This window comes from Cherax quadricarinatus, chromosome 69, assembly GCF_038502225.1.
Source record: "Cherax quadricarinatus isolate ZL_2023a chromosome 69, ASM3850222v1, whole genome shotgun sequence".
Taxonomy (NCBI): Eukaryota; Metazoa; Arthropoda; class Malacostraca; order Decapoda; family Parastacidae; genus Cherax; species Cherax quadricarinatus.
This window is the reverse complement of record NC_091360.1, coordinates 22,998,661-23,010,966: the sequence shown is the minus strand read 5'-3', so window position 1 is coordinate 23,010,966 and position 12,306 is coordinate 22,998,661. Positions and strand designations below refer to the sequence as shown.

General features: G+C 51.1%; 1 protein-coding gene across 1 annotated transcript in view; it reads right to left on the bottom strand.

Annotated features, from left to right (window-relative positions):
* Window positions 1–7,436, bottom strand: part of LOC128701885 (putative adhesion G protein-coupled receptor E4P) — a 245,023-nt gene extending 237,587 nt beyond the window's left edge. Inside the window, exon 1 of the mRNA XM_070099874.1 lies at window positions 6,951–7,436. The gene's annotated coding sequence lies outside the window, so the exon portion shown is untranslated. The remainder of the gene's footprint in view (window positions 1–6,950) is intronic.
* Between the last annotated feature and the right edge of the window lie 4,870 nt (window positions 7,437–12,306).

Sequence of the window (12,306 nt, the reverse complement as noted above, 5' to 3'; positions counted from 1 at the left end):
ACAGTGACGGATGACGTGGACAGTGACTGATGACGTGGACAGTGACGGATGACGTGGACAGTGACTGATGACGTGGACAGTGACTGATGACGTGGACAGTGACTGATGACGTGGACAGTGACTGATGACGTGGACAGTGACTGACGACGTGGAGAGTGACTGATGACGTGGACAGTGACGGATGACGTGGACAGTGACTGATGACGTGGACAGTGACTGATGACGTGGACAGTGACGGATGACGTGGACAGTGACTGATGACGTGGACAGTGACGGATGACGTGGACAGTGACTGATGACGTGGACAGTGACTGATGACGTGGACAGTGACTGATGACGTGGACAGTGACGGATGACAGGATGTAAGTAAGCAGTTGTGACTGATGACGTGGACAGTGACTGAAGACGTGGACAGTGACGGATAACGTGGACAGTGACTGATGATGTGGACAGTGACGGATGACGTGGACAGTGACTGATGACGTGGACAGTGACGGATGACGTGGACAGTGACTGATGACGTGGACAGTGACTGATGACGTGGACAGTGACGGATGACGTGGACAGTGACTGATGACGTGGACAGTGACTAATGACGTGGACAGTGACGGATGACGTGGACAGTGACTGATGACGTGGACAGTGACGGATGACGTGGACAGTGACTGATGACGTGGACAGTGACTGATGACGTGGACAGTGACTGATGACGTGGACAGTGACTGATGACGTGGACAGTGACTGATGACGTGGACAGTGACGGATGACGTGGACAGTGACTGATGACGTGGACAGTGACTGATGACGTGGACAGTGACGGATGACGTGGATAGTGACTGATGACGTGGACAGTGACGGATGACGTGGACAGTGACTGATGACGTGGACAGTGACTGATGACGTGGACAGTGACTGATGACGTGGACAGTGACTGATGACGTGGACAGTGACGGATGACAGGATGTAAGTAAGCAGTTGTGACTGATGACGTGGACAGTGACTGAAGACGTGGACAGTGACGGATGACGTGGACAGTGACTGATGACGTGGACAGTGACGGATGACGTGGACAGTGACTGATGACGTGGACAGTGACTGATGACGTGGACAGTGACGGATGACGTGGACAGTGACTGATGACGTGGACAGTGACGGATGACGTGGACAGTGACTGATGACGTGGACAGTGACTGATGACGTGGACAGTGACGGATGACGTGGACAGTGACTGATGACGTGGACAGTGACGGATGACGTGGACAGTGACTGATGACGTGGACAGTGACTGATGACGTGGACAGTGACTGATGACGTGGACAGTAACTGATGACGTGGACAGTGACTGATGACGTGGACAGTGACTGATGACGTGGACAGTGACGGATGACGTGGACAGTGACTGATTACGTGGACAGTGACTGATGACGTGGACAGTGACGGATCACAGGATGTAAGTAAGCAGTTGTGACTGATGACGTGGACAGTGACTGATGACGTGGACAGTGACGGATGACGTGGACAGTGACTGATGACGTGGACAGTGACTGATGACGTGGACAGTGACTGATGACGTGGACAGTGACTGATGACGTGGACAGTAACTGATGACGTGGACAGTGACTGATGACGTGGACAGTGACTGACTGATGACAGTGACTGATGACGTGACAGTGACAGTTGTGACTGATGACGTGGACAGTGACTGAAGTGACAGTGACGGATGACGTGGACAGTGACTGATGTGGACAGTGACGGATGACGTGGACAGTGACAGTGACTGATGACGTGGACAGTGACTGATGACGTGGACAGTTACTGATGACGTGGACAGTGACGGATGACGTGGACGTGACTGATGACGTGGACAGTGACAGTGACTGACGTGGACAGTGACGGATGACGTGGACACAGGACAGTGACTGAACAGTGACGGATGACGTGGACAGTGACTGATGCAGTGACTGATGACTGATGACGTGGACAGTGACTGATGACGTGGACAGTGACTGACGTGCACAGTGACTGATGACGTGGACAGTGACGGATGACGTGGACAGTGACTGATGACGTGGACAGTGACAGTGATGACGTGGACAGTGACTGATGACGTGGACAGTGACTGATGACGTGGACAGTGACGGATGACAGTGGACAGTGACTGATGACGTGGACAGTGACGGATGACGTGGACAGTGACTGATGACGTGGACAGTGACTGATGACGTGGACAGTGACTGATGACGTGGACAGTGACGGATGACAGGATGTAAGTAAGCAGTTGTGACTGATGACGTGGACAGTGACTGAAGACGTGGACAGTGACGGATGACGTGGACAGTGACTGATGACGTGGACAGTGACGGATGACGTGGACAGTGACTGATGACGTGGACAGTGACTGATGACGTGGACAGTGACGGATGACGTGGACAGTGACTGATGACGTGGACAGTGACGGATGACGTGGACAGTGACTGATGACGTGGACAGTGACTGATGACGTGGACAGTGACGGATGACGTGGACAGTGACTGATGACGTGGACAGTGACGGATGACGTGGACAGTGACTGATGACGTGGACAGTGACTGATAACGTGGACAGTGACTGATGACGTGGACAGTAACTGATGACGTGGACAGTGACTGATGACGTGGACAGTGACTGATGACGTGGACAGTGACGGATGACGTGGACAGTGACTGATTACGTGGACAGTGACTGATGACGTGGACAGTGACGGATCACAGGATGTAAGTAAGCAGTTGTGACTGATGACGTGGACAGTGACTGATGACGTGGACAGTGACGGATGACGTGGACAGTGACTGATGACGTGGACAGTGACTGATGACGTGGACAGTGACTGATGACGTGGACAGTGACTGATGACGTGGACAGTGACTGATGACGTGGACAGTAACTGATGACGTGGACAGTGACTGATGACGTGGACAGTGACTGATGACGTGGACAGTGACGGATGACGTGAACAGTGACTGATGACGTGGACAGTGACTGATGACGTGGACAGTGACGGATGACAGGATGTAAGTAAGCAGTTGTGACTGATGACGTGGACAGTGACTGAAGACGTGGACAGTGACGGATGACGTGGACAGTGACTGATGACGTGGACAGTGACGGATGACGTGGACAGTGACTGATGACGTGAACAGTGACTGATGACGTGGACAGTGACGGATGACATGGACAGTGACTGATGACTTGGACAGTGACGGATGACGTGGACAGTGACTGATGACGTGGAGAGTGACTGATGACCTGGACAGTGACGGATGACGTGGACAGTGACTGATGACGTGGACAGTGACGGATGACGTGGACAGTGACTGATGACGTGGACAGTGACTGATGACGTGGACAGTGACTGATGACGTGGACAGTAACTGATGACGTGGACAGTGACTGATGACGTGGACAGTGACTGATGACGTGGACAGTGACTGATGACGTGGACAGTGACTGATGACGTGGACAGTGACTGATGACGTGGACAGTAACTGATGACGTGGACAGTGACTGATGACGTGGAGAGTGACTGATGACGTGGACAGTGACGGATGACGTGAACAGTGACTGATGACGTGGACAGTGACTGATGACGTGGACAGTGACTGATGACGTGGACAGTGACTGATGACGTGGACAGTAACTGATGACGTGGACAGTGACTGATGACGTGGACAGTGACTGATGACGTGGACAGTGACGGATGACGTGGACAGTGACTGATGACGTGGACAGTAACTGATGACGTGGACAGTGACTGATGACGTGGACAGTGACTGATGACATGGACAGTGATGACGTGGACAGTGACTGATGACGTGGACAGTGACTGATGACGTGGACAGTGACTGATGACGTGGACAGTAACTGATGACGTGGACAGTGACTGATGACGTGGACAGTGACGGATGACGTGGACAGTGACTGATGACGTGGACAGTGACTGATGACGTGGACAGTCACTGATGACGTGGACAGTGACTGATGACGTGGACAGTAACTGATGGCTTGGACAGTGACTGATGACGTGGACAGTGACTGATGACGTGGACAGTGACGGATGACGTGGACAGTGACTGATGACGTGGACAGTGACTGATGACGTGGACAGTGACTGATGACGTGGACAGTGACTGATGACGTGGACAGTGACTGATGACGTGGACAGTGACTGATGACGTGGACAGTGACGGATCACAGGATGTAAGTAAGCAGTTGTGACTGATGACGTGCACAGTGACTGATGACGTGGACAGTGACGGATGACGTGGACAGTGACTGATGACGTGGACAGTGACTGATGACGTGGACAGTGACTGATGACGTGGACAGTGACTGATGACGTGGACAGTGACTGATGACGTGGACAGTGACTGATGACGTGGACAGAGACTGATGACGTGGACAGTGACTGATGACGTGGACAGTGACGGATGACGTGAACAGTGACTGATGACGTGGACAGTGACTGATGACGTGGACAGTGACTAATGACGTGGACAGTGACGGATGACGTGGACAGTAACTGATGACGTGGACAGTGACTGATGACGTGGACAGTGACTGATGACGTGGACAGTGACGGATGACGTGGACAGTGACTGATGACGTGGACAGTAACTGATGACGTGGACAGTGACTGATGACGTGGACAGTGACTGATGACGTGGACAGTGATGACGTGGACAGTGACTGATGACGTGGACAGTGACTGATGACGTGGGCAGTGACTGATGACGTGGACAGTAACTGATGACGTGGACAGTGACTGATGACGTGGACAGTGACTGATGACGTGAACAGTGACGGATGACGTGGACAGTGACTGATGACGTGGACAGTGACTGATGACGTGGACAGTGACTGATGACGTGGACAGTGACTGATGACGTGGACAGTAACTGATGGCGTGGACAGTGACTGATGACGTGGACAGTGACTGATGACGTGGACAGTGACGGATGACGTGGACAGTGACTGATGACGTGGACAGTGACTGATGACGTGGACAGTGACTGATGACGTGGACAGTGACTGATGACGTGGACAGTGACTGATGACGTGGACAGTGACGGATCACAGGATGTAAGTAAGCAGTTGTGACTGATGACGTGCACAGTGACTGATGACGTGGACAGTGACTGATGACGTGGACAGTGACTGATGACGTGGACAGTAACTGATGACGTGGACAGTGACTGATGACGTGGACAGTGACTGATGACGTGGACAGTGACTGATGACGTGGACAGTGACTGATGACGTGGACAGTGACTGATGACGTGGACAGTGACTGATGACGTGGACAGTGACTGATGACGTGGACAGTGACTGATGACGTGGACAGTGACTGATGACGTGGACAGTGACGGATCACAGGATGTAAGTAAGCAGTTGTGACTGATGACGTGGACAGTGACTGATGACGTGGACAGTGACTGATGACGTGGACAGTAACTGATGACGTGGACAGTGACTGATGACGTGGACAGTGACTGATGACGTGGACAGTGACGGATGACGTGGACAGTGACTGATGACGTGGACAGTGACTGATGACGTGGACAGTGACTGATGACGTGGACAGTGACTGATGACGTGGACAGTGACTGATGACGTGGACAGTGACTGATGACGTGGACAGTGACTGATGACGTGGACAGTGACGGATCACAGGATGTAAGCAGTTGTGACTGATGACATGGACAGTGACGGATCACAGGATGTAAGTAATCAGTTGTGACTGATGACATGGACAGTGACGGATCACAGGATGTAAGTAATCAGTTGTGACTGATGACGTGGACAGTGACTGATGACGTGGACAGTGACGGATCACAGGATGTAAGTAATCAGTTGTGACTGATGACGTGGACAGTGACTGATGACGTGGACAGTGACGGATCACAGGATGTAAGTAAACAGTTGTGACTGATGACATGGACAGTGACGGATCACAGGATGTAAGTAAGCAGTTGTGACTGATGACATGGACAGTGACGGATCACAGGATGTAAGTAATCAGTTGTGACTGATGACGTGGACAGTGACTGATGACGTGGACAGTGACGGATCACAGGATGTAGGTAAGCAGTTGTGACTGATGACGTGGACAGTGACTGATGACGTGGACAGTGACTGATGACGTGGACAGTGACGGATGACGTGGACAGTGACTGATGACGTGGACAGTGACTGATGACGTGGACAGTGACTGATGACGTGGACAGTGACGGATGACGTGGACAGTGACTGATGGCGTGGACAGTGACTGATGACGTGGACAGTGACTGATGACGTGGACAGTGACTGATGACGTGGACAGTGACTGATGACGTGGACAGTGACTGATGACGTGGACAGTGACTGATGACGTGGACAGTGACTGATGACGTGGACAGTGACGGATGACGTGGACAGTGACTGATGACGTGGACAGTGACTGATGACGTGGACAGTGACTGATGACGTGGACAGTGACGGATGACGTGGACAGTGACTGATGGCGTGGACAGTGACTGATGACGTGGACAGTGACTGATGACGTGGACAGTGACTGATGACGTGGACAGTGACTGATGACGTGAACAGTGACTGATGACGTGGACAGTGACTGATGACGTGGACAGTGACTGATGACGTGGACAGTGACTGATGACGTGGACAGTGACTGATGACGTGGACAGTGACTGATGACGTGGACAGTGACTGATGACGTGGACAGTGACTGATGACGTGGACAGTGACTGATGACGTGGACAGTGACTGATGACGTGGACAGTGACTGTTGACGTGGACAGTGACGGATCACAGGACATATCAGTTTCATGTATATTTATACATATTGTCTCTCTAAGACACTAAATATGGACCAGCATAAATGAACAGGTTTTTTTATGATGACTAAATATTCCTACCTGGAGTTGTAGCAATGCTGTCAGCATTCTTGACTGTGATGTTGGTAGTTGTGGTGGTGGGGGAGGTTGTAGTTGTGGTGGTGGGGGAGGTTGGAGTTGTGGTGGTGGGGGAGGTTGGAGTTGTGGTGGTGGGGGAGGTTGTAGTTGTTACTGGGGGGAGGTTGTAGCTGTGGTGGTGGGGGAGGTTGTAGCTGTTGTGGTGGGGGAGGTTTTAGTAGTGGTGGTGGGGGAGGTTGTAGTTGTGGTGGTGGGGGAGGTTGTAGTTGTGGTGGTTGGGGAGATTGTTGTAGTTATGGCAGCAGTGGTAGTTGTGTTGGTGGGGAAGGTTGTTTTAGTTATGACAGTAGTGGTAGTTGTGGTGGTGGGGGAGGTTGTTGTAGTTATGGCAGCAGTAGTGGTAGTAATGGTCATAGAGGTGCTGCCAAGAGAACCACTGAAAAAAAAATTGTAAATCTTTCGTTACTGAGGATGACACAAGATACAAGTTTATAACTTCACTGTTATCAGTTTATAACTTCACTGTTATCAGTTTATAACTTCACTGTTATCAGTTTATAACTTCACTGTTATCAGTTTATAACTTCACTGTTATCAGGTTATAACTTCACTGTTATCAGTTGATAACTTCACTGTTGTCAGTTTATAACTTCACTGTTATCAGTTTATAACTTCACTGTTATCAGTTTATAACTACACTAGTCACGAGGGAGCATTCACCAAATTCAACTTCATTAACAAAAACATAAAGTGGGACCAAGTAAACCAAGTCCTAACCGATATAAAATGGGAAGATATACTAAGCAACACAGACCCCAACTTATGCCTAGAACAGATTAACTTGGTGGCACTCGATGTATGCACAAGGCTTATTCCTCTAAGAAAAAGGAGGAGTAGATGTAAAATAGAAAGAGACAGGCGCTCCCTTTACAGGCGACGGAAAAGAATAACAGAGCGGCTAAAAGAGGTCAATATATCTGAAATGCGTAGGGAGACACTGGTCAGAGAAATAGCAAGCATCGAACTCAAGCTAAAGGAATCTTATAGGAGTCAGGAATCGCGGGAAGAACTAAAAGCCAAAGAAACCCAAAGTATTTCTTCTCCTATGCCAAATCAAAGTCGAGAACAACATCCAGTAATGGGCCCCTACTTAAACAAGATGGGTCCTACACAGATGACAGCAAGGAAATGAGTGAGCTACTCAAGTCCCAATATGACTCAGTTTTTAGCAAGCCGCTAACCACACTGAGAGTCGAAGATCAAAACGAATTTTTTATGAGAGAGCCACAAAATTTGGTTAACACAAGCCTATCCGATGTTATCCTGACGCCAAATGACTTCGAACAAGCGATAAATAACATGCCCATGCACTCTGCCCCAGGGCCAGACTCATGGAACTCCGTGTTCATCAAGAACTGCAAGAAGCCCCTATCACGAGCCTTTTCCATCCTATGGAGAGGGAGCATGGACACGGGGGTCGTCCCACAGTTACTAAAAACAACAGACATAGCCCCACTCCACAAAGGGGGCAGTAAAGCAACAGCAAAGAACTACAGACCGATAGCACTAACATCCCATATCATAAAAACTTTGAAAGGGTCCTAAGAAGCAAGATCACCACCCATCTAGAAACCCATCAGTTACACAACCCAGGGCAACATGGGTTTAGAACAGGTCGCTCCTGTCTGTCTCAACTATTGGATCACTACGACAAGGTCCTAAATGCACTAGAAGATAAAAAGAATGCAGATGTAATATATACAGAATTTGCAAAAGCCTTCGACAAGTGTGACCATGGCGTAATAGCGCACAAAATGCGTGCTAAAGGGATAACAGGAAAAGTCGGTCGATGGATCTATAATTTCCTCACTAACAGAACACAGAGAGTAGTCGTCAACAGAGTAAAGTCCGAGGCAGCTACGGTGAAAAGCTCTGTTCCACAAGGCACAGTACTCGCTCCCATCTTGTTCCTCATCCTCATATCCGACATAGACAAGGATGTCAGCCACAGCACCGTGTCTTCCTTTGCAGATGACACCCTAATCTGCATGACAGTGTCTTCCATTGCAGACACTGCAAGGCTCCAGGCGGACATCAACCGAATCTTTCAGTGGGCTGCAGAAAACAATATGAAGTTCAACGATGAGAAATTTCAATTATTCAGATATGGTAAACACGAGGAAATTAAATCTTCATCAGAGTACAAAACAAATTCTGGCCACAAAATAGAGCGAAACACCAACGTCAAAGACCTGGGAGTGATCATGGCGGAGGATCTCACCTTCAAGGACCATAACATTGTATCAATCGCATCTGATAGAAAAATGACAGGATGGATAATGAGAACCTTCAAAACTAGGGAGGCCAAGCCCATGATGACACTCTTCAGGTCACTTGTTCTATCTAGGCTGGAATATTGATGCACACTAACAGCACCTTTCAAGGCAGGTGAAATTGCTGACCTAGAAAATGTACAGAGAACTTTCACGGCGCGCATAACGGAGATAAAACACCTCAATTACTGGGAGCGCTTGAGGTTCCTGAACCTGTATTCCCTGGAACGCAGGCGGGAGAGATGCATGATTACATACACCTGGAAAATCCTAGAGGGACTAGTACCGAACTTGCACACGAAAATCACTCACTACGAAAGCAAAAGACTTGGCAGACGATGCAACATCCCCCCAATGAAAAGCAGGGGTGTCACTAGCACGTTAAGAGACCATACAATAAGTGTCAGGGGCCCGAGACTGTTCAACTGCCTCCCAGCATACATAAGGGGGATTACCAACAGACCCCTGGCAGTCTTCAAGCTGGCACTGGACAAGCACCTAAAGTCGGTTCCTGATCAGCCGGGCTGTGGCTCGTACGTTGGTTTGCGTGCAGCCAGCAGCAACAGCCTGGTTGATCAGGCTCTGATCCACCAGGAGGCCTGGTCACAAGAACAAGAACTATGAAGAAAATAGAAGAAAACTCAGAGGGGTGTGTACATATATGCTTGTACATGTATGTGTAGTGTGACCTAAGTGTAAGTGAAGTAGCAAGACGTACCTGAAGTCTTACATGTTTATAAGTGTTACGTACTGTGACCTAAGTGTAAGTAGAAGTAGCAAGACGTACCTGAAGTCTTACATGTTTATAAGTGTTACATACCCTTACCTGGACACAAGGACACAAGGGTGTTAATGTTGCAGTTTAAAAACTGTAGTGTAAAGCACCTTTCTGGCAAGACAGTGATGGAGTGAATGATGGTGAAAGTTTTTCTTTTTCGGGCCACCCTGCCTTGGTGGGCCACCCTGCCTTGGTGGGCCACCCTGCCTTGGTGGGAATCGGCCAGTGTGATAATAATAATAAAAATAATTATATAGTGGAGATGTTTTCATTGTTAGCTAAAATGAAAATATCTTACTTTATACTAATATTTGACCTAGCTATATTATTAGATATGATGAATATGTACATTTTATGTTGAAGAGTTGTGGTTGGCTAACCACATGGGAAAAATGCTTAACTAACTATTGGCACGCTTATTTACCTGCCAGCGTGTGTGTCGTAGCACTGTGAGTCACCGCATCACACCCAGTGTTGGGGCTACTGGGTTGGCCTCACACCCAGTGTTTGGGCTACTGGGTTGGCCTCACACGCAGTGTTGGGGCTACTGGGTTGGCCTCACACCCAGTGTTGGGGCTACTGGGTTGGCCTCACACCCAGTGTTTGGGCTACTGGGTTGGCCTCACACGCAGTGTTGGCGCTACTGGGTTGGCCTCACACCCAGTGTTGGGGCTTCTGGGTTGGCCTCACACCCAGTGTTGGGGCTACTGGGTTGGCCTCACACCCAGTGTTGGGGCTACTGGGTTGGCCTCACACCCAGTGTTGGGGCTTCTGGGTTGGCCTCACACCCAGTGTTTGGGCTACTGGGTTGGCCTCACACCCAGTGTTGGGGCTACTGGGTTGGCCTCACACCCAGTGTTGGGGCTACTGGGTTGGCCTCACACCCAGTGTTTGGGCTACTGGGTTGGCCTCACACCCATTGTTGGGGCTACTGGGTTGGCCTCACACCCAGTGTTGGGGCTACTGGGTTGGCCTCACACCCAGTGTTGGGGCTACTGGGTTGGCATCACACCCAGTGTTGGGGCTACTGGGTTGGCATCACACCCAGTGTTGGGGCTACTGGGTTGGCCTCACACCCAGTGTTGGGGCTACTGGGTTGGCCTCACACCCAGTGTTGGGGCTACTGGGTTGGCCTCACACCCAGTGTTGGGGCTACTGGGTTGGCCTCACACCCAGTGTTGGGGCTACTAGGTTGGCCTCACACCCAGTGTTGAGGCTACTGGGTTGGCCTCACACCCAGTGTTGGGGCTAATGGGTTGGCCTCACACCCAGTGTTGGGGCTACTGGGTTGGCCTCACACCCAGTGTTGGGGCTACTGGGTTGGCCTCACACCCAGTGTTGGGGCTACTGGGTTGGCCTCACACCCAGTGTTGGGGCTACTGGGTTGGCCTCACACCCAGTGTAGGGGCTACTGGGTTGGCCTCACACCCAGTGTTGGGGCTACTGGGTTGGCCTCACACCCAGTGTTGGGGCTACTGGGTTGGCCTCACACCCAGTGATGGGGCTACTGGGTTGGCCTCACACCCAGTGTTGGGGCTACTGGGTTGGCCTCACACCCAGTGTTGGGGCTACTGGGTTGGCCTCACACCCAGTGTTGGGGCTACTGGGTTGGCCTCACACCCAGTGTTGGGGCTACTGGGTTGGCCTCACACCCAGTGTTGGGGCTACTGGGTTGGCCTCACACCCAGTGTTGGGGCTACTGGGTTGGCCTCACACCCAGTGTTGGGGCTACTGGGTTGGCCTCACACCCAGTGTTGGGGCTACTGGGTTGGCCTCACACCCAGTGTTGGGGCTACTGGGTTGGCCTCACACCCAGTGTTGGGGCTACTGGGTTGGCCTCACACCCAGTGTTGGGGCTACTGGGTTGGCCTCACACCCAGTGTTGGGGCTACTGGGTTGGCCTCACACCCAGTGTTGGGGCTACTGGGTTGGCCTCACACCCAGTGTTGGGGCTACTGGGTTGGCCTCACACCCAGTGTTGGGGCTACTGGGTTGGCCTCACACGCAGTGTTGGGGCTACTGGGTTGGCCTCACACGCAGTGTTGGGGCTACTGGGTTGGCCTCACACCCAGTGTTGGGGCTACTGGGTTGGCCTCACATGCAGTGTTGGGGCTACTGGGTTGGCCTCACACGCAGTGTTTGGGCTACTGGGTTGGCCTCACACGCAGTGTTGGGGCTACTGGGTTGGCCTCACACGCAGTGTTGGGGCTACTGGGTTGGCCTCACACGCAGTGTTGGGGCTACTGGG